Below are 21,601 nucleotides of genomic sequence, written 5' to 3' on the forward strand. Positions count from 1 at the left end.
AAAGGGGGAGGCGGTGAATTCAGGGGCGAATGAGTCATGGTTACTTCACATAACTTCCCTCTGCAGGGGGCAAATTGTGCCCCCGATAGATACGCTGAAGCCCCAGCCCCTTTTACCAGTGGATGTGACCTTTTTTAGGAAATAGGGTCTTTGTGGATGTCATGAAATTAAGGTATCATACCGGACACGTAATCCAATGACTGGTGTCCTAAGAGGAGAGGGAGGTCTGCAGGCAGAGACACAGGACCGCCAGTCACATGAAGATGGAGGTGGAGATTGGAGCCCTGCGGCCACAGCAAAGGAACATCACAGGCAGCCAGCACCCTCAGAAACCGGAGGAGGAGGAAGGAACCCCACCACTGCCTCCACCCTCAGAGGGGGTGCCGGCCTGCCGACACCGCCATCCCAGTTTTCCGGTGTCTAGAAATGCGAGTGAACAAATTTCTGTGGCTTCAAGTCGCCCAATTTATGGTGATTGGTTACAGCTGCCCCAGGAAACGAATCCACGCTCCGTGACATCATTGGTGCGCTCATTAGAATCGTCAGTAACCGTCACCAAAGAGCAAGTCACATGGGAATGGTGAAACGTTTTGGGGACGTAGAGCCTCTGGTTCCCCTGAGACCACGTCCCTCATGCCACCCACACCACACCTGTGCTGGCTCTGTGCCCGCGGTTGGGGTCCCTTCACCCAGCCATCACTATACCCACTGGGTCCCCTGCACAGGGCTCTGTGATCCTGTGAGGCCTGGTTCCTTCTCCACGAGATCAGTGCCAGCACCTCCCAGACACAACTCATCCAACTCCCTGACCGGGACTGCCTCCCTTAACTCGTCTCCACCACTGCCCACACCTGTCTCCAAAGGAGCTGAAATGGGCATCCCAGCACCAGCACTGGCGCATCCTGCAGACAAGCTGGGGAGTCTAGGGAGGCCAGTGTCGTGCCCACACCCTGCTTCTGTGGCCTCAGCAGCCTGCACTCTTCTGGTCCTCCTGTGGGCTCTTCAGTGCTCCTTCCCTGAGCCTAGGACCCCCCAGGCCTCCAGCAGGACCTTTTGTCACCTCCCTTCTGCTCTGAAGCATCTTTCCTTCCTTTGTCCCGTGAAAAGTTGACCATTCCCAGAAGGCGTCGCATTGCCCTGAGTCCTTCGTACTCTCTCACACCCAGTTCCACCAGTGCTAAGGGGAGTGGGACAAGTCCCCTGTACTCCTCACTGTGTAACTGAATCCAGGCTCAGCTCCTCACCACTCAAAAGCCAAAAGTCAAGAGATAAGAGTTGGTGGGAGGAAAAGCAGGTTTATTCAGAGAGCCAGAAAACGAAGGTGATGGCCGACTAGCGTCCTAAAGCACCATCGTAAGTCAGTTCAAATTTTAGGCTTTTTGTAGGTTAAGGGCAGGAGGAAAAACGGGGATTGGGAGCAAAAGGAAACTGACAATTGCAGACACCGGGGCACCAGGGAGAGTCAAAGCAGGTGGGGAATGTGTTTGTGCTTGATCAGGTGGCCGTGCTCCTATAAACCCTAAACAAAACATCATTGTTTACATACTTTCCCTTTTATCCCAGAGTTAGTTTTTAGAACTCCTCGACTGCTGTTTTTGCATATGATCTCAGTGCTCTAAAATTATCCTAGCCTACATGCAGGAATGGGGGTAGAGATCCCTTAAACAAAAATGGAGTTCGTTATGTCAGTTCTTTTGCAGTTTCACTGCGACAGCTGCCCCCGAAGACCGCTCCCCTGCCCAGGTCCTCAGAGCTCTGTGCTTTGCCCTCTTACCACTGTCATTCCCGAAGCCTGCTATGTGAAGTGGGCTTCTGGGCCCAGCAGCAGCAGCCTTCCCCGAGAGCCTGTGGGAAATGCTGAGACTCAGGCCCCGCCTCGGTCTTGAGAATCAGAACCCGTATTTATCAAGGTCTCCAGTGGTCTGCACCTGCAGACCGTGCGCCACACACATTGCTTCTAACTCCACAATTTTTGAGGACATCAGCACCCACGTCATCACCCACGTCCATGCTCCTGGCAAATCCCCAAGCCAGTTAAATCCAATTTCCCCAACTCTGCTCCTACGTCTGGGCAGCTGAATATAGCTAGAAAAATAGCACTTACCACGCCAGCCTCATTCAACCTCACGGCCGGGGACATCCACTGGGCCCTGGCACTGCCCAGCACCCAACCTCATGCCTCTCCTTACCTCAGCCTCCTGTCTCCACTGCATCTCTTCTCACTCTCAGCTGACCATCCCGCTTGTTCGTTAAAACTGACCCTGCCACAGAATTGACAACCCACTTGCCTGTGTGCCCCTTCCCTGCCTTCGGTTCCCACGCAGGAGGCTGAATTCTCTGTGTGCCACTTGTGCATGGGATCCCACCTCCTCTCTTCCTCTTTTTTTCTTTTTCTTTTCTTTTTTTTTTTTTTTTGTTTGTTTGTTTTGGAGACGGAGTCTCACTCTGTGGCCCAGACTCCAGGCTGGAGTGTAGTGGCGTGATCTCTACTCACTGCAACCTCCGCCTCCCAGGTTCAAGCAATTCTCCCTGCCTCAGCCTCCCAAGTAGCTGGGATTACAGGCACCTGCTGCCATGCCCAGCTAATTTTTGGGTTTTTGTTTGTTTGTTTGTTTGTTTGTTTTTGCAGAGATGGGGTTTTGCCCTGTTGGCCAGGTTGGCCTAGAACTCCTGACCTCAGGTGATCCACCCACCTCGGCCTCCCAAAGTGCCACCTCCTCTTTTACACCCAAAGACTTCACCTCATCGCCAAGCCTCAGCACTGGGCCAATTGAGACTCAGTGCAGGGGTGACTGAGCCCTGGGGCTGGGATGACTGAGTCCCAAACCTACCCCTTCCCTTCCCTTTCCACTCCAGCTCCCTGCAGTGCAGGCTTCACTGTATGCAGCAGCCACAGGCCCTTCTCTTCCCACTCCAGGCCACCTGGGGCACACGGCCTTTCCAGCCCATCTCAGCCATTTCGTCCCTGAGGAAGCTGGGCACTTTTCAGTCTGGACCCGGGTACTTCAGAATCTGACCTCCAGCTCCAATCTTTACCCCTAGGCACAGAAGACTCTGCTCCTTCCTCTCTCTTTTTTGAGTTCGTGGAACCTAAATAGACTCCCCCAGTACTGCCACCTCCAGTCATGAAGGCTGAGGACCATCTCTTCACTCTACGAACCCCCAGGTTGCTGCTACGTGCAGGGCCCGATGCCTCAGTCCTTGGAGGTTGTCTTTCCTTATCTTCCCACCTGTCTACTATAGCTACTCTGGTCTTTTCCTAAGAGCTCCTAAATTACTTCACCCTCATTCTTTTCAGGTTCCCGACCCCAAGGCTCCCAAACTCCAGTCTGAGCCACCACAGTTAGCACGGTGTTTGCACTCCCATCTCACAGATTGCAGTCTCCCTAGCGTCCTCATTGTTGGGGGGCTTCAGGTCATTTACAAGCAACCTGGGAAGAAAAGGAAGAGGGAGGCAGGAGGAGGAAAGGAAAGCCAGGCAGATCCGACGTGAGGTACATTATGGCACAGAAGGGTCAACTGAATGGCTCGGGTAAGTTTCATCTTTTCTGACCCTCGTTGACTCTAGAATCATTCGCCGCGATTGTGTTGGTTGGCAATCTGAAGTTTCATTTTTCTTCTCTAATCTCCCTGCCCAGGCCAATGCATGTGAAGGAAATTTTGCATCTGGCTTCTCTCTTGGTTTTCATTTGTCACATTAAACATAGATGGAAGGCGGCCCACAGGCTGGGCCTAGGGCAGACACCTGCCAAATGACCACAGCTGAGATGGTTTGGCTGTGTCCCCACCCAAATCTCATCTTGAATTGTAGCTCCCGTAATTCCCACGTGTTGTGGGTGGGACCTGGTGAGAGATAATTGAATCATGGAGGTGGTTTTCCCCATACTGTTCTCATGGTAGTGAATAAGTCTCACGAGACCTGATGGTTTTGTAGAGGGTTTCCCCTTTCTCTTGGCTCTCATTCTCTCTTGTCTGCTGCCGTGTAAGATGTGTGTCTTCCTTTCCCTTTGCCATGATTGTAAGTTTCCTGAGGCCTTCCCAGCCACGTGGAACTGTGAGTCAATTAAACCTCTTTCCTTTTTAAATTACCCAGTCTCAGATATGACTTTATCATCAGTGTGAGAACAAACTAATACGCCAGCCTAGTAGACCCCTGCTCCAAGGTGCATGAGAAGGAAACAAGAGAGATGAGTGAGGGCTTCTACTTTCCTGCCTCTCTCAATATTTCTGTCTGTAGAAGGGGGCGGCGCCAATGAACACTGATTACTACTGAGCCTTTCCACCCCACCAGCATCAAAGGAGATGTTAGAGAAATAAGAAGATTATATCAGAAGGAAACTCTGTTTTTCCAAGAAGAAAATCTCTTCACTTCACTTACTGGGCTTTGTTCGTAGCTGCAGTAGGGAAGGAAAACTTGCAATTTGGAAAACGCTGGGGGAAAATTCCCTGCATGTTCCTTTAAGAGTCTCGTTTTTAATAAAAGCATTCTCTCTTTTCTTCTGCGGCTATTCTGTAAAATGTATCATCAGAGAGGAACCTTTATAACCTTGACATCGCCATTTTATCAGCACTCAGCATTTTTCAAAGACCTGATGGATATAAATACAACAACTTTTTTATTGCATTCTAAGCACGAACAAGTTTCCAAAGAAATCTATGATGTCGGTGACCTCCAATGTAGCTAGAAGCGATGGGTGGAAGATGAAATGGCTTGTTCCAAGTCATAAAGCAAGCAGCAACAAAGCTAGACTTGGGCTCCATCCCTTCCAGGCCATTTAATCTACTGCCACTTTCAAAGTGTATTCCTGCCCAAATCTAGAAAACATCTCAGACGAATGGGGAAGGCCTGAGATATGTACACTGAGCAATACTCAGAGCGGAGGCGGAATGCCTTCTCCCCATCCAGCTTTCAAATGCTTGCATTCTCCCTTCAAAGCCTCAGTCTCACAATTACCTTTCAGCGGTAATTTCACGATTGTGTGTGTCCTGGCTGGGCTGGGCTCCCTCTCCTCTCGCTCTGTACGCCACCATTTACTTTGGAACCCATCCTAAAGAAAAGGGAGGAGAATTGGAAGAAGAACAGGGTGAATTCCTACATGCAACATGCTACACCTATAGCCCAATGGGCTTTCTCTTCTCTCTTTTTCATCTCCCATATCAAGTCTGTCCAAAAATTCAGTGAATGCTTCCTTTGAAAGGACTTTTTAAAAACAGCTTTATTGAGATATGTCATACACTTCACCCACTTAAATTGTACAATTCAATAGTTTTCAGTATACTCAGATATGTGAAACCTCAATCAATTTTAGAACATTTCATCACCTCAGGAAAGAAATTCTTTATCTTCAGCCATGCCCCCAGCCCTTCAGCTGCCCCCAGACTCCTAAGCAAACACAAATCTACTTTTGGATCTATTGATTTTACTCTTCTGGACACATCATACAAGTGGAATCACACAATATTTGTCATTTTCTGACTGGCTTCTTTCGCTTAGCGTAATGTTTTCAAGATCTGTCCATATTGTAGCACGTATCAGTATTTCGTTTTTCAAGGCCAAATACTATGCCATTGTATAGGTAGACCACATTTTGTTTATACACTCGTCAGGTGATAGACACTTGGATTCCTTCCACCCTTTCGCTATTATGAATAATGCTGCTGTAACTTGTAATATGTGCAAGTTTTTGTGCAGACATGTATTTTCATTTCTCTTGGGCAAATACCTATGAGGGGAACTGCTAGGCCATATGGTAACTGTGCTGAATCCTTGGAGGAGCTACCAGACAGTTTTCCAAAGTGGCTTCACCATCTTACATGTCCACCATCAGTGTATGAGGTCCAATTTCTCCATGAAATGACTTTTTTTTTTTTTTTCCCTGAGATGGAGTTTCACTCTTGTTGCCCAGGCTGGAGTGCAGTGGCACCATCTCAGCTCACTACAACCTTCACCTCCCAGGTTCAAGAGATTCTCCTGCCTCAGCCTCCCAAGTAACTGGGATTACAGGCGCCCACCACCACGCCCTGATAATTTTTGTATTTTTAGTAGAGATGGGTTTTCACCATGTTGGCCAGGCTGGTCTTGGACTCCCGACCCCAAGTCATCCTCCCGCCTCGGCCTCCCAAAGTGTGAAGTGACTTTTAACTATACCAAATACTCATTCTTGATGCCGCTATCTAAGCCCAGGCCCTCCAACCTCATGACTGCTGTTCTGGGCTTCCCCCGAAGACCACATCAGCAGCAGAGCTGCTGTCCCACCAGCCCCACACCAACATTTACACAACCCCTGAATAATATTCAGTGTAGAGCGACTGCTGACACCCGTGAGCCTCCATCATCCAGGCTGAGACTCGGCCACAGTCATTGCAAACCTTCCCCTCCCAGCTCACCTCCTCCCCAGCATGAGACTCTGCCTCTAGCTCATGCCTGAGGTCCCCATGTCATGCCCCAGGGCAAGAAACTCTCAGCCTCTCAGCAGCCTCTCATGTCTTCTCGACACCCGCTCCCCAGAACATCCTTGCTCTCTATGGGGTTGGGGGTTCTGGTCACCATGGTGTGCATTCTTTGGGCTGCTTCTTTAGCTTTGTTCCGGCCCCAGCCCCTAACTGACTCCCTTCGATGAGTCTGCTCTCCTCTCTGCCTACCAAGGGCCGCTCCCCTCATCATTTTAGTGAACACCATTCCACATCCATGAGAACTCACAAAACTACCCTCCCTAAACTCCTACTGCACCGTTGGGCTTTTCATTACATGTCCTTAAATAGTATTGCACAAATAGGTCACAATGCCAAGATAGGTTTTGGTGTCCTGAAGATCATGGTGGCCCCCTGGGGGGTAATGATGGTGTCCTATGGATACTTTTCCCCTGTCAGGGTGACGGAAAGTGGATATAGTAATACAGTAATGTCTGCAGTAGACATTTATTGTGTTACATTCCACTGCAGTGAGCTACGTGTTGCAGTTGGAGCAGCTCAGCAGCTAATGAGGCAGGTTGGTGATGATCTGGAAGACATGCCTGTATGGGAAGCATGGCGTATGGGTGTGGGAGGGGTCCGTGGCCCCAATTTCACCCTCCCATAGCATGGTGAGGACTGAGACCCAACATGACCACAGGCTTGGCCCAGGTTACACAGCAGGTGACTCATCCAAAGCTGAACAGCTGGTAGCCTCAGCTCACTGCCTATTCCCTGGCAGGTTGCTCAGAACACTGTGCTGGCCCCCCCTGCCAGCCCAGGAAGCCCCCATGATCCGTCTGGCTGGTACATCTTGCCCAAGCCCCACTAGCCTCCTCTGTACCAGCCAAGTCGCCTCCTTTTGAGTCCCCTAAATACACAAATTGTGTCCCTTCTCCACGCCTTTGCCCAGGCTGTGCCTTCTGCATGAGGGCCATCCTTCCTGGCCTTGCAGATTTCTGTGCAGGGTCAAATCCTCTGAGAGGCTTCTGAACAGCCTGGCTGAAATGGCCGCTGTTTGGGCTCTGCATGGTGTCTGGCATGATGTGATTTTTTCTCTTATGTGTTCACGTACTTCCCCCCGCCCCCGCCCCCATGCTGAAGGGAAGCCCCTCGACGGAAGCCGGGCCTCATCTGTGTCCCATAACCATCATATCCACAGCACCTCCGGCACCTGCATACAGCAGGCGTCAAATAATGGAGTCTGTGAAGGAAACCAGTCGTACTCTGCCATCTGGAGACCTTCAGCACCAACAGCTGCAGGAATAGGACTTCTTGGCAGGAATATTCCGGAAGTGAAGCAGAAAGAGCTGATGGGGAGCAGAGGAGTGGCTTGGGCCATGGCCCACGGTCACAAGGGCATGCCACCATCCGACTGCTCATGACTTCACACAGATTAACTTATTCAACCCAGGCAGTGACCCTGTGCAGTACTCACTTTAGTCCCCTTTTGCAAATAAGGAAAGTGAGGCACAGAGGGGATTGAAACTTGAGTGAATCACACAGCAAGCAGGCAGCGTAGCCAGGTTCAAAGCCAGGTGGGCCCCTTTGCAACGAGCCTCCTCTCCGTTGGTCTCTGCCATCTGCCTCCTTGTTTGCAAAATCCGTGAACGCATGAAAAATAAAAAGGGCTCAGAAAGCCATCCCCAGCCTTTATTCTGATCCCAGCCAACATCATCCAATTGCATGTTCAGAGCTCTGGGCCATCTTTCAGCTCTGGCCCCATGATGCATTTTCATTTCATCATTGGTTATAAGCCGGCATTCTGCAGTCAGCTAGAAGGAAGCCAAGGCTGAAGACACCTCTTTTGTTTGGCATGCTCGCCTTGATGTCCAGGGAGAGGGGTGCTCTGGTACCCACCTGTCCCAGGGCTGCACGTGAGACTCCAGACCTGTGTCCAGGGCTGCACAGGGCAGAGTCGACCCTCTGGGACGCCATGGAGCAGAGTTCTCTGGACATCAGCATTGGTCTCTGGGCATCCACAGTTCCCATGACCTCTGATCCGTGTCACCACCCGGGGAATGTATGAGCATTCCTATCCCAGAGACCCTGCTCCGTGGGCCTGAGCATCAGCATGCAGTCAGGGTTAGAAGCCACAGGCCAGACAGGCTCTAGAGCTCCCCTAACTCCACAGTTGGAACGTTTCTACATTTCCTATCCAGAAAAATGAACGCAATTCCCAAATAGCTGTTCTTGTCTGGCCAGGGAGAGAAGTCAATAAACGTATTCAATATTTATCCGCCGTATCCTGTGCACAGAGCCCTGTGCCACCGTGGCATGGGGACAGCGGGGAACCGGGCAGAGTGACACAGCCAGTCCCCAGCAGCCACGGGCCCTGAATACCTGCACAATTCTCCACGATTCCCCCGCTGGTAAATGACAGTTCGTAAATAAACACAAAGGAAAGTGTCATTCCAGAGGGCTTGGCAAAAATGCAGAGAAGGAGAGAAGGTACTCATCATCCCGAGACTCTAACCCTCTGGCACCTTTGGGCTGAGTGACGCTGTCATCCTGCGAGGGTTGAGGGAGGGAGATGGGGAGGGAAAGGAAAAGGGTGAGAGCAGAAAGGGGATAAGAAGGGAGGCAGGAAGTCAGTAAGGGAGGGAACGAAGGAAGCAGAGGGAGGGAGAGAGGGATCTTATGAATGTTGGTTGCATGTGGAGGCCGTTGGCACTGGGGAGGGAGAAGGGGAGAGAAGACAAGCTGAAAGGGAGATTTTTTTTTTTTTTTTGGAGATAGTCTCCCTCCGTCATTCAGCATGGAGTTCAGCGGCACAATCTCAGCTCGCTGCAACCTCTGCCTCCCAGATCCAGTGATTCTCATGCCTCGGCCTCCCCAGTAGCTGGGATTACAGGCATGCGCCACCACGCCTGGCTAATTGTTTGTATGTTTAGTGGGCATGAGGTTTTGCCATGTCGGCCAGGCTAGTCTTGAACTCCTAGCCTCCCAAAGTGTGAAAGGGAGATTTTGTGTACACACACACACACACACACACACACAGCAATAGGCACAATGTGATCGCGTTTATAAATCAGTATAGAATCATACAGACCTGAGTGCACATGTAAAAATAAGAATTCCAAGAAGGACGAGGGAGGGAGGTAAGCAGATCAGGCCTGCTGGAACAGTCCCCGCAGGGACACCTGGCCTCACACAGCTCACACGGCAGGACCGGGATCTCCTCAAGGCTGAAGGAGAAGACGGCATCTCCGCATTCCTCACCAGTGAGCAGAGCAGAGCCGCACACTTAGATCTGCAGACACTCCTTACAGCAGGGCAAGACCCACCCCAGCCCAGCCCCGCGCCTGTCCTCCTCTCTGGCTGGGAAGCTCAGTGCTGTGAATGAATCAGACTATTCAACTCCCCCAGGAGCACTCCTCCACTAGAAACTTGGGCATCCACAAGTTCTGCTTCAGTTACAGATGCCCAACAGATACCAGATGCTTTTCCCCCTTCCAGGGTGGGACCAGGGCCCCTCACCTGGCTTGCCCTAAGACACTTGGGGAGAGCTTGGCTCCTTTTCAGATCCAGAGGGTGGGAGAGGAGCCCAGGAATGCCAGGGTCTCCTATGGGCAGCCAGGCCACACTGCCTCCCACAGAACATCAGACGTGGAAAGCATTAATATACAAATCTGCATGGAAGAGACTGGGCCGTATTGAAAAAAGTCCCACACAGCTTTCAGAATTGTCTTTCTCGTTCTCCATTTCATTCATTTAAGTTTTATATTAACCCTCTCTCTTTTAACTTCTTAAGGTTTACATTGTTATTTTGCAAAATTTGTGAAATGAATTCTAAGTATTCTTGTTTTTCCTCTTTCTTCTTTAATCATGAAGGAATTAGAGATGACACATTTCCTGAAAGCGTTATTCTCTCTCTGTCTCACTGATTTTAGAAAGAATTTTTCTCTTTTTATGGTTTCTACGTAGTAATTTTCCTTTTAATTCTTTTTTGACCTAAGCAGTATCAAGAAATGTGTTTCTTATTTCCAACTATCTTAAATTATTTATCACTACCTATTTCCAACCTCATTGGTTTATGATCAGAGACTGTGGCCTGTATGCTTCAATTTTTGGAATGTATTAAAATCTTCTTGCTGGAAAAACACTGTTTTTATAAGTGTTCCTTGGACCTAGGGGGAGAAAATGTACATTGTCTTTCAACAGATCTGTGGCTCCTTTTTACTTATTACATCAAGTTTACTAATGGCATTCTTCAAATCCTCGATATCCTGGTTATTTTTGATATTAATTAGATGTAACTCTGAGAAAGGTAAATGGAAATTCCTCACCATTGTATTTTTTCATCAGGTTCTTTCTGCATCTTTAAGTGTTTTTGCTTTATGTATTTCTGCTCTGTTGTTCAGTACATGCAAATACATGATTATATCATTTCATCAACTAAACCTTTTATCTTTATGTAATGTTTCGTGTTTATCTTTGCATGTGTAGCACTTTTAACCTTAAATTTGATATTTTGGATTATGCACTGGTTATTAATGTTATCACTTCTGATTCCTTTCAGCTGGACTTTCCTAGCAATCCTACCACCTCAGCCCATTGAGTAGCTGGAACCACAGGTGCATGCCGCCACACCCAGCTAATTTTTGTGTTTTTTTGTAGCAATGGGATTTCACCATGTTGCCCAAGCTGGCCTTAAACTCCTAAGCTCAAGTGATCCTCCTGCCTTGGTATCCCAAAGTGCACAGCATGAGCCGCCACGGCTGGTCAAAATTTTATCATTCTAAGTGTGTTTCTTGGGCTTTGTTTTTTAACACAGTCACATAATCTGTCCTCTAGTGGTACCTTTAATGGTAGAAACTGCTGCCCTCTCATTAAGTGTAAAGGCTAATGTTCTTGATTTCATTACTTCAATCTTATTTCCTTAGTACTTACTTAGATTATTGTTTTCTCTGCCTGGGGAGTTTGAGGAGTGAGTCAGCACCTAGACCAGCTCCCTAAGCCTTCCAGCCTGCGTCTGCCATCTCCCTCTCATTCGCTGCAGGCTCTGGGTCTTGGCAAGCTGGCTGTCTAGACACTAGGGCTTTGGCCAAGAAGAGCCTTTCGGAAACTGTTTTTCCAAAAGAGCTTGTGGCTTTCTTGGCAAAGACGAAAAAGAACGGCCTTTCTGCAGCACAGCTCAGAAATGCTCCGAAGAGCAATTGACATTGCAAACTCACTTCCAAGGGCCTCCCTCCAGCAGTCTTCAGAAGCTGGGCTTCCCTGGGAACCGTGCCTTGGCCTTGACAGTCCATGATGGCAACAGATTGAAGAGGTGAACCCTACCTGGCTGCCGAACTTCCTCCACGACTGGGGCTGCACAAACAGACAGGGATGTTCTCAGGAGGCATCAGCTGCATCAGGGCCCTTGGGCTGAAGCTCCCAACCTGTGATAGCTTGAGCAGGCGCCAGGTGGCATTCATGGGGGAGCCTGGCAAACCTTGTTGCTCCTCCGAGGAGCTGCTCATCATGGAGTCAGCACCCTTCCCTCCCAGCTGCAGGGGCACCAGACACACTCCCTTTTTCACAGGACATAGTGCTGCCTCCGATGAGGTTGGGTGTCCATTTGTAAGGCAGGGGAGTGCACACTGCATAGGCTTGAGGCAGTGTCTGCCCTGCCCATGAAGACGCCCCATCAGAAGGAGCTGGGGACCCTTGATACTGCAATGGGGGCCAGGGGCGCTGGGCTTCATGAGCTAAGGAGTGAATGTGGCCAGCAAGGGTGGGTGGAAAAGCAGATGATGCTATCACGTTGCCAGGGGAGGAAGAGCAAGAGCTCGAGGACAGGGAGAAGCATTTGTCTTCTTAGGATGGTGAGGAGTGGACACTGTAACTTGGTGAGGGGAGGAAGCTAGGGGAAGATCCTTCAAAAGGGTTTGGGGAGGTGGAACATTGTGAGTAAAATCCTGAGCATAGTGGGGCTGTTAAGCCCACACCCCAGAAGACAACGGGTGGCTGGCGAGGACCGAGGGTGTGGCCCACCTGCCTCCAGTTCCTGCCTGAGGAAGGGGTGAGTGCTGCTGAGTCACTCGGAGCTGGAGCCCCTTCCCGGTCTGTCCTATGCAACCTCAGCTTGGTGGGGCTTGTTCTGGGCCCTGAGTAGTCCAGCTTCAGGCCAAAACCCTATGTGTGCTCTTTCAGGCCCAACCACAGGCAGTGACACAGCTTCACCAGGAGCCTCCTGGGGGCAGCTGCCCTCCTGTTGTGGAGCTTGGTGCACAGTGAGTGCATTGCACTCTCCTGGGGGGCAGCTGCCCTCCCCTTGTGGAGCTTGGTGCAGAGTTTAAGTGCATTGCACTCTCCTGGGGGTCACAGCAGCCAAGGACTCAAGCCCCCTGGGGCCAGACATACTCACATACAGACCCAAATTCCTTGACCGAGCTCCTCCACCCAAAACCTCCTCCTCAGAGACCTTGGCTGAGGCACTTTCTCCAAGCTGACTCGGAACTTTTCCACTCCTAGCCCCTTCCCCTCCCCTCTCCCGCCACCAGGTCCATAAAGAGGGAGAAGTCCTCAGTGTTGGGTCCCTGGGCTGTGAGAAAACTTTCCCATCTGTGCTGGTCCCCTTGACCCTCACCTGGTGCATTTCTTGGGGAAAAGGAATGAACCCCAGGAGCCGATGCCTGTCAGAGTAAGTGCATAAAGGATTGGTGGTCACTTTCAGTGTGGCTCATTGTCCTAACTGACCCCCTCAACACCCAATTGCATGACAGTCTCCTTGTTCCTACTGTCACCTGGGGGTCTCTGACCTCTCAGCAGGAGACAGGTGAGAGAGCTGGAGAGAAGGTGACTAGGAATCAGCCTCAAAAGGGGCAGGTGTAGCAGTTGACCCCCATGTCAGGCATTCAAGTTACTCAGCAGACAGAAGCAGAGGCCCCCTCACTGCCCACTTCAAAGCCACTTCCCACCTGAGACCTCGTGGAAATGTTCATTCCCTGGAGTGCACTTGTTCCCTTCCTTCTGTGTTCACTTCCTGTCAAGGGAGCCATGGCATGACCTCTGGGCCAGTTTTTAAGCCCAGGACTTGAAAAAAACAAGATTCCATTTCCTGTACCTTGGGACCCAGCAGCCATGCTGTGAAAAAGCCCAGGCTACGTGGAGAGGCCATGCGGAAGTTCTCTGGCCAACAGCCTCAGCTGAGGCCTAACTAACAGCCAGCACCAGCCACCAGACGTGCAAGTGAGGACACGTTTGAGATGATGCTTGCCCCTAATTATCATGCAACTGTAATCACACAAGAGACCCCAAGCAAGGCCCAACCAGCTGAGCTCAGTAAACTCCCTAAAGGAGGAGGAGGGGGAATAATATGAGTAAAAATAATGATAAAATTAATGTTTTGCTTTAAGCCACAAAGTTTGGGGTGATGAGATATTCAGCAATAAGAAGTGGTACAAATGGTAGACTAATAAGCATTGTTTAAACTGAAATAGAATTCACCACTTGTCCCTCTTTGAATAAGACTACTCAAGCATTCCACTTTCATACAAATAGGTTGTACCTCTTCTTAGGAAAACCACTCTACTCTTTTTTGAAAAATCACTTTGAATCTCTTTTGAGAGATACCACTAGGTATCACCAATATTGTGTGCTAGAGTGGAAAAAAGTTAGACCATTTAAAGAGTCTTTAAATTTTAAAATGTCCATTTGCAAATATGCCCTAAAGGCCACTCATAATAAATATCTAAGTGAGTCTATTCACTTTGTTCATTAATGCAGTATTTTCTGCCAGATTCTTTGTTCGAGCAACATAAAACTGTTTGCTCAAGGACCCAATATTTGAGCATGAACAGGGTTACTTTAATAATTAATCATGAAATAACTTCAATACAGAATGTAAGTCAGAATGAAACATGCACACACAAATACAAACGAACTAGGTTAATAGCATCACTGTGGAAAAGACCTCCTGATACCAAGAAGGTTAATGTTTGCATGGCAAGAAGTCAGTCACCTCAAAACCCCTTAAAGAGGGGTCAGAACATGTCACCCAATACCAGGGAACAGGCAAAGCACAGCTTTATTGTATGGAAAGGAAGAACTTCTTTGCACGTCAGCAGTCTCTTCCTCAAACGGTGAGCATTTACAGAGCAAGAGTACTGGGCCTCAACTATACCAAGCCCTGGAGAATGTAGTGTTCCTTCTTGTTGCCAGAAACACAAAACTACAAGAGTTTCAAGGAAGTTGTAGACAGCTGCATGCTTTATCTAGATTCTCTATCTAAACTTAGGAGTAGCATGGAACAAAAGATGTATTTGCTTGGGGTGGGGATAATCAAGATTGTTTAAAAGATTTACATAGCATTATATTGCAAGACCTTTACAGCTTTTGTCATACACCTCTTGAATCAAGAGTGGCTGTCGATCTTGGAAGATGGATTTTGAAAGTAAAGGCAGTTCACCGGATTAATAAACAGTGCATCATTTACTCCTAAACTTCTTGACAGCTCTATTAAAATAAGGGGCTTTTTTTCTCTTTTTTCTTCTTCTTTTTTTTTAATTGGACCTCAGCTGCACAGAATTAGGTTGACATAATCCTTAATTCAGGTTATGATATCATCATTGGTTCATTATTATTCTCTTTGGTATGTGCATCTGTCTATCTGTATTGCATAATGAACATTCTTGAACCCACCAGCCAATTCAAGAATGAGAACATTGCAGATAATTCACACCTATGTGCATTTTTCCCATTGATCACTTAACCTCTTTCCCCAGAGGCAACCACTATCTTGAACTTGGGGATTATTATTTCTTTGCTTTAAAAAAAAGCATTATGATATATGTCAATATGCTTAAGCATATTTTGTTTAGCTGTGCATTTTCAAAAACATGTATCCTAGCCAGAGCATTTAGGCAAGAAAAAGAAATAAAAGGCATCCACATCAGAAAGAAAGAAGTAAAGTTATCTGTTTTTGCAAATGGCACAGTCTTATATGAAGAAAATCCTAATGACTGTGTGCACACACACATGTACAGGCGTGTGTGCGTGCACACACACACAAACTACTAGTACTAATAAACAAATTTATTACAGAATATATAATCAGCATACAAAAATCAGTTGAATGTCTATACACTTACAGTAAACTACCTGAAAAGAAAATTTAGAAAATTCCATTTACAATAGCACCAAAAAGGAATATAATACTTAAAATTACCATAACCAAGAAGGTAAAAGACTTGTACATTGAAAACTACAAAACACTGATGAAATAAATTAAAGAAAAGACAAAATAAATGGGCAGGAATTTCATGTTCATGGGTTGAAAGGTTTAATATTGCTAAAACATGCAATCTACAAATTCAGTGCAACCTACAATCTACCAATTCAAATTCAGTGCAATCTACAAATTCAGTGCAACCCTATGGACATACCAGTGGTATTTTTACAGAAATAGAAAAAATTATAAATTCATTTGGAGCGACAAAGGATCTTGAATAGCCAAAACAATCTTGAGAAAGAACAAAGCTGGCATCACACTTCCTAATTTCAAAATATATTATCATGTTACAGTAGTTAAAACAGTATAGTACTGGCGTAAAGACAGACATGTAAATCAGTGGAACAAAGTACAGAACCCCAAATAAACTCCACCTATACAGTCAACTGATCTTTGTCGAGAGTGTCCATACAATGGAGAAAGGATAGCCTCTTCAACAAATGGTGCTGGGAAAACTGCGTAACTCACATCAAACTAGAAGTTTCTGCACAGCTAAGGAAACAATTAGAGAGTAAGAAGGCAGCCTATGGAATTGGAGAATGTATTTGTAAACAGTTATATATGATAAAGATTAACATCAAAAATATATAAAAAACTCCTTCAACTCAATAGCAAAAACACAAATAATCCAATTTAAAACTGGCAAAGGACTTCAATAGACATTTCTCCAAAGCACATATACAAATGGCCAAGAGGTATATGAAAAGATGCTTAATGTCATTAATCATTAGGAATATGCAAATCAAAACCGTGATGAGATATCACCTTACACCTGTTTGAATGGCTGTCATTTTTAAAAAATGAAAGATTACAAGTGTTGATGAGAATATGGAGAAATTTGAACCTTTGTGTCCTGTTGACGGGAATGTAAAATGGTGCAACCACTATGGGAAACAGCAGGGAGGTTTCTCAAAAAGTTAAAAACAGAAAAACAGAAATACCATATGAAATTCCTCGATTGAGCGTGTATCCAGAAGAATTGAAATCAGGATCTCAGAGAGATATTTGCATTTTCACATTCACTGCAGCATTACTCACAATAGCGAAGATGTAGAAGCAACCTAAATGTTTATCAAAAAGAAATTATATGTATACAAATACACACAATGGAATATTAGTCAGCCTTTTGAAAAACAAATCTTGTCATGTGAGGCAACATGAAAGAAACTTGATGACTTTATGCTAAGTGAAATAAGCCAGTCACAGAAGGACAAATACTGCATAATTATATTTATTTAATGTATCTAAAATAGTCAAACACATAGATGATTATAGTAGAATGGTGCTATGGTTTGAACATCCCCTCTGAAACTCATGCTGAAACTTAATATTGAGAGGTGGGGCCTTTAAAGGTAATTGGATCATAAGGGCTTGGCCCTCATGAAGGATTAACCCATTCATGAATGAATGGATTAATGGGTTAATGAGTTACGATGTGATGGAAACTGGTAGCTTTAAAACAAGAGGAAGAAAGACCTGAGATAGCACACTCAGCCCCTCGCCATGGGATTCCCTGTGCTGCTTCGGGACCCTGCAGAGCCCCCTCCAGCAAGAAGCTCTTACCAGATACGACCCCTGGACTTCGGACTTCTCAGCCTCCATAACTCTGAGAAGTAAATTTTTTTCTTTATAAATTACCCAGTTTCAGGTATTCTGTTATAAGCAACAGAAAATGTTCTAAGACAAATGGCAACCCCCAGGGGCTGGGGGAAGAGGGAAATGGGAAGTTGCTATGTGATGGGTATGAAGTTAGAGTTATACACGATGGCTAAGTTCTAGAGATCTGCAGTATAGAATTGTGCCTATAGTTAACAACATTGTATAGTATATTTAAGAATTTGTTAAGAGAGTAGATCTCATGTTGTGTTCTTATCACAATTTTTAAAACTATATAAAAGAATATCATATTATATGAGTCTTCTGAGACCTGCTTTCTCATGCAACATTATGTTACTATGATGCATCCATGCGTTGAATCTGGCTGTAGTTCATTCCTTTCCAATTCTGTATAATAGTTTATTATATGAATAGACTCAAATCTGTATGGGACTTTGGGATGTTTCCAGGTTTTTGTTATTAAAATCAGAGCTGCCACAAGCATTCTTCTTCATAGCTTACATGCATTTGCAAGCATTTCTCTTAGGTACATATACCTAGAAATGGAATTGCCAGATTGCAGGGTATGCTAACATTCAAATTTACAAGATTGATTTGCAAAATGGTTGTGCTAATTGAAGTTCCCACCAGTAAAGTATAAAATATACTCTTGATCCATTCTTCTCCAATACTCGGTACTATCAGATTTCTTGGTTTTGCCAATCAAAATTGGTATGCAATGCTATATTAGCGTGTCCCTAGAATGTCCCTGATTACCAGTGATATGTATCATCTCTTCATAGCTTATTGGCTTCCTGTATTTCTTCTTAGAAATGCTTGTTCATATTTTTTACCAGATTTTTTTAAATTCGATTGTCTTTTTTTATTAATTTTTAGAAGTTTGTTTCATATAGTTTGTGTTGGTACTTTCTGCCAGAAATGTGTTTTCTTTAACTCGCAAAATTCATCAATGTTTCAGAGTTTAGGCTTTTTGTGCCTCTTTTAAGAAATATTTTCCTATCCCAGGCTCAGGAAAATAACCACCTCTATTTGCCTCTAAAAATTTTATGTTTTGCTTTTGTTGTTTCAAATTTTTATTATATATGTTGTGAGGTAGAGATCCAGTTTACTTTTTTCTACGTAAGCAATGGAAAACTAACTTTTCCCACACAGTTGACTACACTGTCTCCCCTTCAGCCAATGATCTTTCATCCCACTGATGTCATATATCAAGTAGTCCTACTCTGTGGTTCTGTTTCTAGTATTCTATTCTGAGTCACTGCTCAATTTGTTATCCTTATACCAACACCACACCGTCTTAACTACTGCAGCTTAATAAATAGGTCTTAACTTTGATAGGCAAATCCTCCTCCGTATTTCATTTTTAGAAGATTCTAGGCTATTCTTATCCTTTTGATCTTCTCTACACATGTTAAAATCCAACACTGTTGTGATTTTTATTGACACTGCATTAAATCTAGAGATCTGTTGGAAGAGAATTATCTTTATGATATTAAGTTTCCCTACTCATAAGCACAGGATATATATCCATTTATTTGGCACTTCTTCAAAGTCTTTGTGTATACGGATTTTCTGTGTGGGTCTTACAAATGGTTTCTTAGATTTATTTCAAGACAATCTGCAGCATTTTATTCTATAATTTTTTTCTATAACTTTTTTGCTATTGACTTTTGTATATTGATTTTATATCCAGCCACCTTGCTAAACATATTTCATTTATAATAATGTATAGAATTTTGGGTAATCTCTATAGATAATCATATCACCTGCAAATAATGACAAATTTCTCTCTTTTTCCATCATATGCTATTAATTCCTTTTCCTATATAATGTCAAAGAGAAGCATAGTAATATAGGACATCAGTATCTCGCTATTTTTAAAGTAAGTGCTTCCAATATTTTATCATTACAATGATTCTTTGTGTGTATCTTTAGATAATTCTTTGTCAGGTTAGGAACATTTACTGTTTGTTACTCCTAGTCTTAAAAGAAGGTTTTTATTTCTCATTTCGATTGGGTAATTTTATCACATGCTTTTTCTATATCTACTGAGATGATTTCCTCTTTCAAAACAGTAACGATTTTTACATTTTCCAATATTAAATCATCTTTGAGTTTCTAGGCAATTTCTAGATATTAATTTTCAATTTTCTACACTGAAGGGTGCAGCTTGCTATTTTGTTAGGATCCTTCCATACATCTTCATAAGCGAGGTGGGCTTACAATTCGGTTTTCTTGTACTGTCTTTGTTTAGTTTTGGTTTTAAGGTGAGACCTGTCTCATCAAATGAGGGAGGAAAATTCTCTCAAATAAACTAACTTTTCTAAATCCACTTATTGGCCTCCTCAAACAAACTTGTTCATCCCAGTGAGCAAGATGGGAAGGAATTCAAAATGGGACAAGAGGGGCACTTTATAGTTGTTAATATATACACAAGCAATGTTTTTTGGAGACTGAGTATGTCAGTGTTCCTCAGCTGGGACACAAATTAAAATCTCTTAGGGATCTTTTATAAAAATGCTTATGAGGTACCTATCAGCCCAATTAAATTTGAATCTCAGGGGTGTTGGGCCAAGCCATTGTAATTATGAAGAGCCGCCTTGAATAAGTCTAATCTGTAGCCAGGGTTAGAAACATTTTTCCATGTGGCAATCTCACGTACTCTCTGTCATCTTTTTTTTTTTTTTAATACTTTAAGTTCTAGGGTACATGTACACAACGTGCAGGTTTGTTACATATGTATACATGTGCCATGTTGGTGTGCTGCACCCATTAATTTGTCATTTACATTAGGTATATCTCCTAATGCTATCCCTCCTCCCTCCCCACTCCCACAATAGGCCCCGATGTGTGATGTTCCCCTTCCTGTGTCCAAGTGATCTCATTGTTCAATTCCCACCTATGAGTGAGAACATGCAGTGTTTGGTTTTCGGTTCTTGCAATAGTTTGCTGAGAATGATGGTTTCCAGCTGCACCCATGTCCCTACAAAGGACACGAACTCATCCTTTTTTATGGCTGCATAGTATTCCATGGTGTATATGTGCCATATTTTCTTAATCCAGTCTGTCACTGATGGACATTTGGGTTGATTCCAAGTCTTTGCTATTGTGAATAGTGCCGCAGTAAACATATGTGTGCATGTGTCTTTGTAGCAGCATGATGCACCTTATAGTGAACTGGTCCATCAGTTTATCAACCAACGAGCATTTGCCAACTGCTGACATATTTCTGGAAACACAACAGGCTTAACTGAATTGGTGTGATATGGTTCTTTTCTCCATGTACAGGTGCACTGGGAAGAAAGAGTGACCACCTGGGTTTCCGTTAGAGAACAATCTATTAAAACAATCTGTGCATTAACAATGAAGCTGATCACAGCATAAACACAGACAGTTGACAATATGCTATTGAATAAATTATGGCTCATTTATTCAATGAACCTAGTCAACTACAAAAAGATGTTAATGAACTAGTGTTCACGCAGATGACAAAACTGTAGGTGCTAATAATCACATTTTGTAACATATCTTGATATAAAAAAAGTTAAATGAATAAGGAACAAATAACAGTATTAATTGCCCTGTGTTTAATAGAAAAACTGTTCAAAGGGTACAAAGTTTTAGGCAGGAGGAATAAGTTTTTGTGATCTATTAATAATAATATATTGCATATTTCAAAATCGCTAAATGTTCTCGTAACAAAAAAAGGTAAGTATGTGAGGTGATGGATACGTTAATTAGCTTGATTTATTTACTCTACAATGTATACATATATTATAACATCACACTGAATCCCATAAATATATACAATTATTATTTGTCAATTTAAAATAAAATAAGAAAATAGGAATTATTTCATTTTGCTTTTATTTTTTCCCAGCCTCTTTGCAATGCATTGGAATTTCTTATGCAATAAAAAAATGCAAAATATAGCAAGAGACAGTTACAAGGTGGTTTATTTTATTTAAGTCATTTTTGTTACAACAAAAATTTTGCTCCTTTTGGCTCTAGCGCTGAGGAGCAGGGGTTTTATATGGAACTTTCACATTAAGAACTGAACAAAGTCCAGTTAGCCTAGAACTAGAACCCAGAAACTCAGGTGTAGCGCCTTCACTGGGCTCCTCTCTTCAAGAGTCTGCTCCTTCCTCAGTCTCCCTAGAAGTCTAGTTAGCTTGAGAGTGTAACTTGCCGTGGAGTGACCCAGACTGTCGCCATGGCAACATGATCTTTTGATACAGTGCTCATCCCTTTAGGCAAGTTGCTCCATCTTCCCAAGACTTAGTTTGTCACGTACAAATAAAGATATAATAGAACAAC

This window comes from Macaca fascicularis, chromosome 6, assembly GCF_037993035.2.
Source record: "Macaca fascicularis isolate 582-1 chromosome 6, T2T-MFA8v1.1".
Classification (NCBI taxonomy): domain Eukaryota; kingdom Metazoa; phylum Chordata; class Mammalia; order Primates; family Cercopithecidae; genus Macaca; species Macaca fascicularis.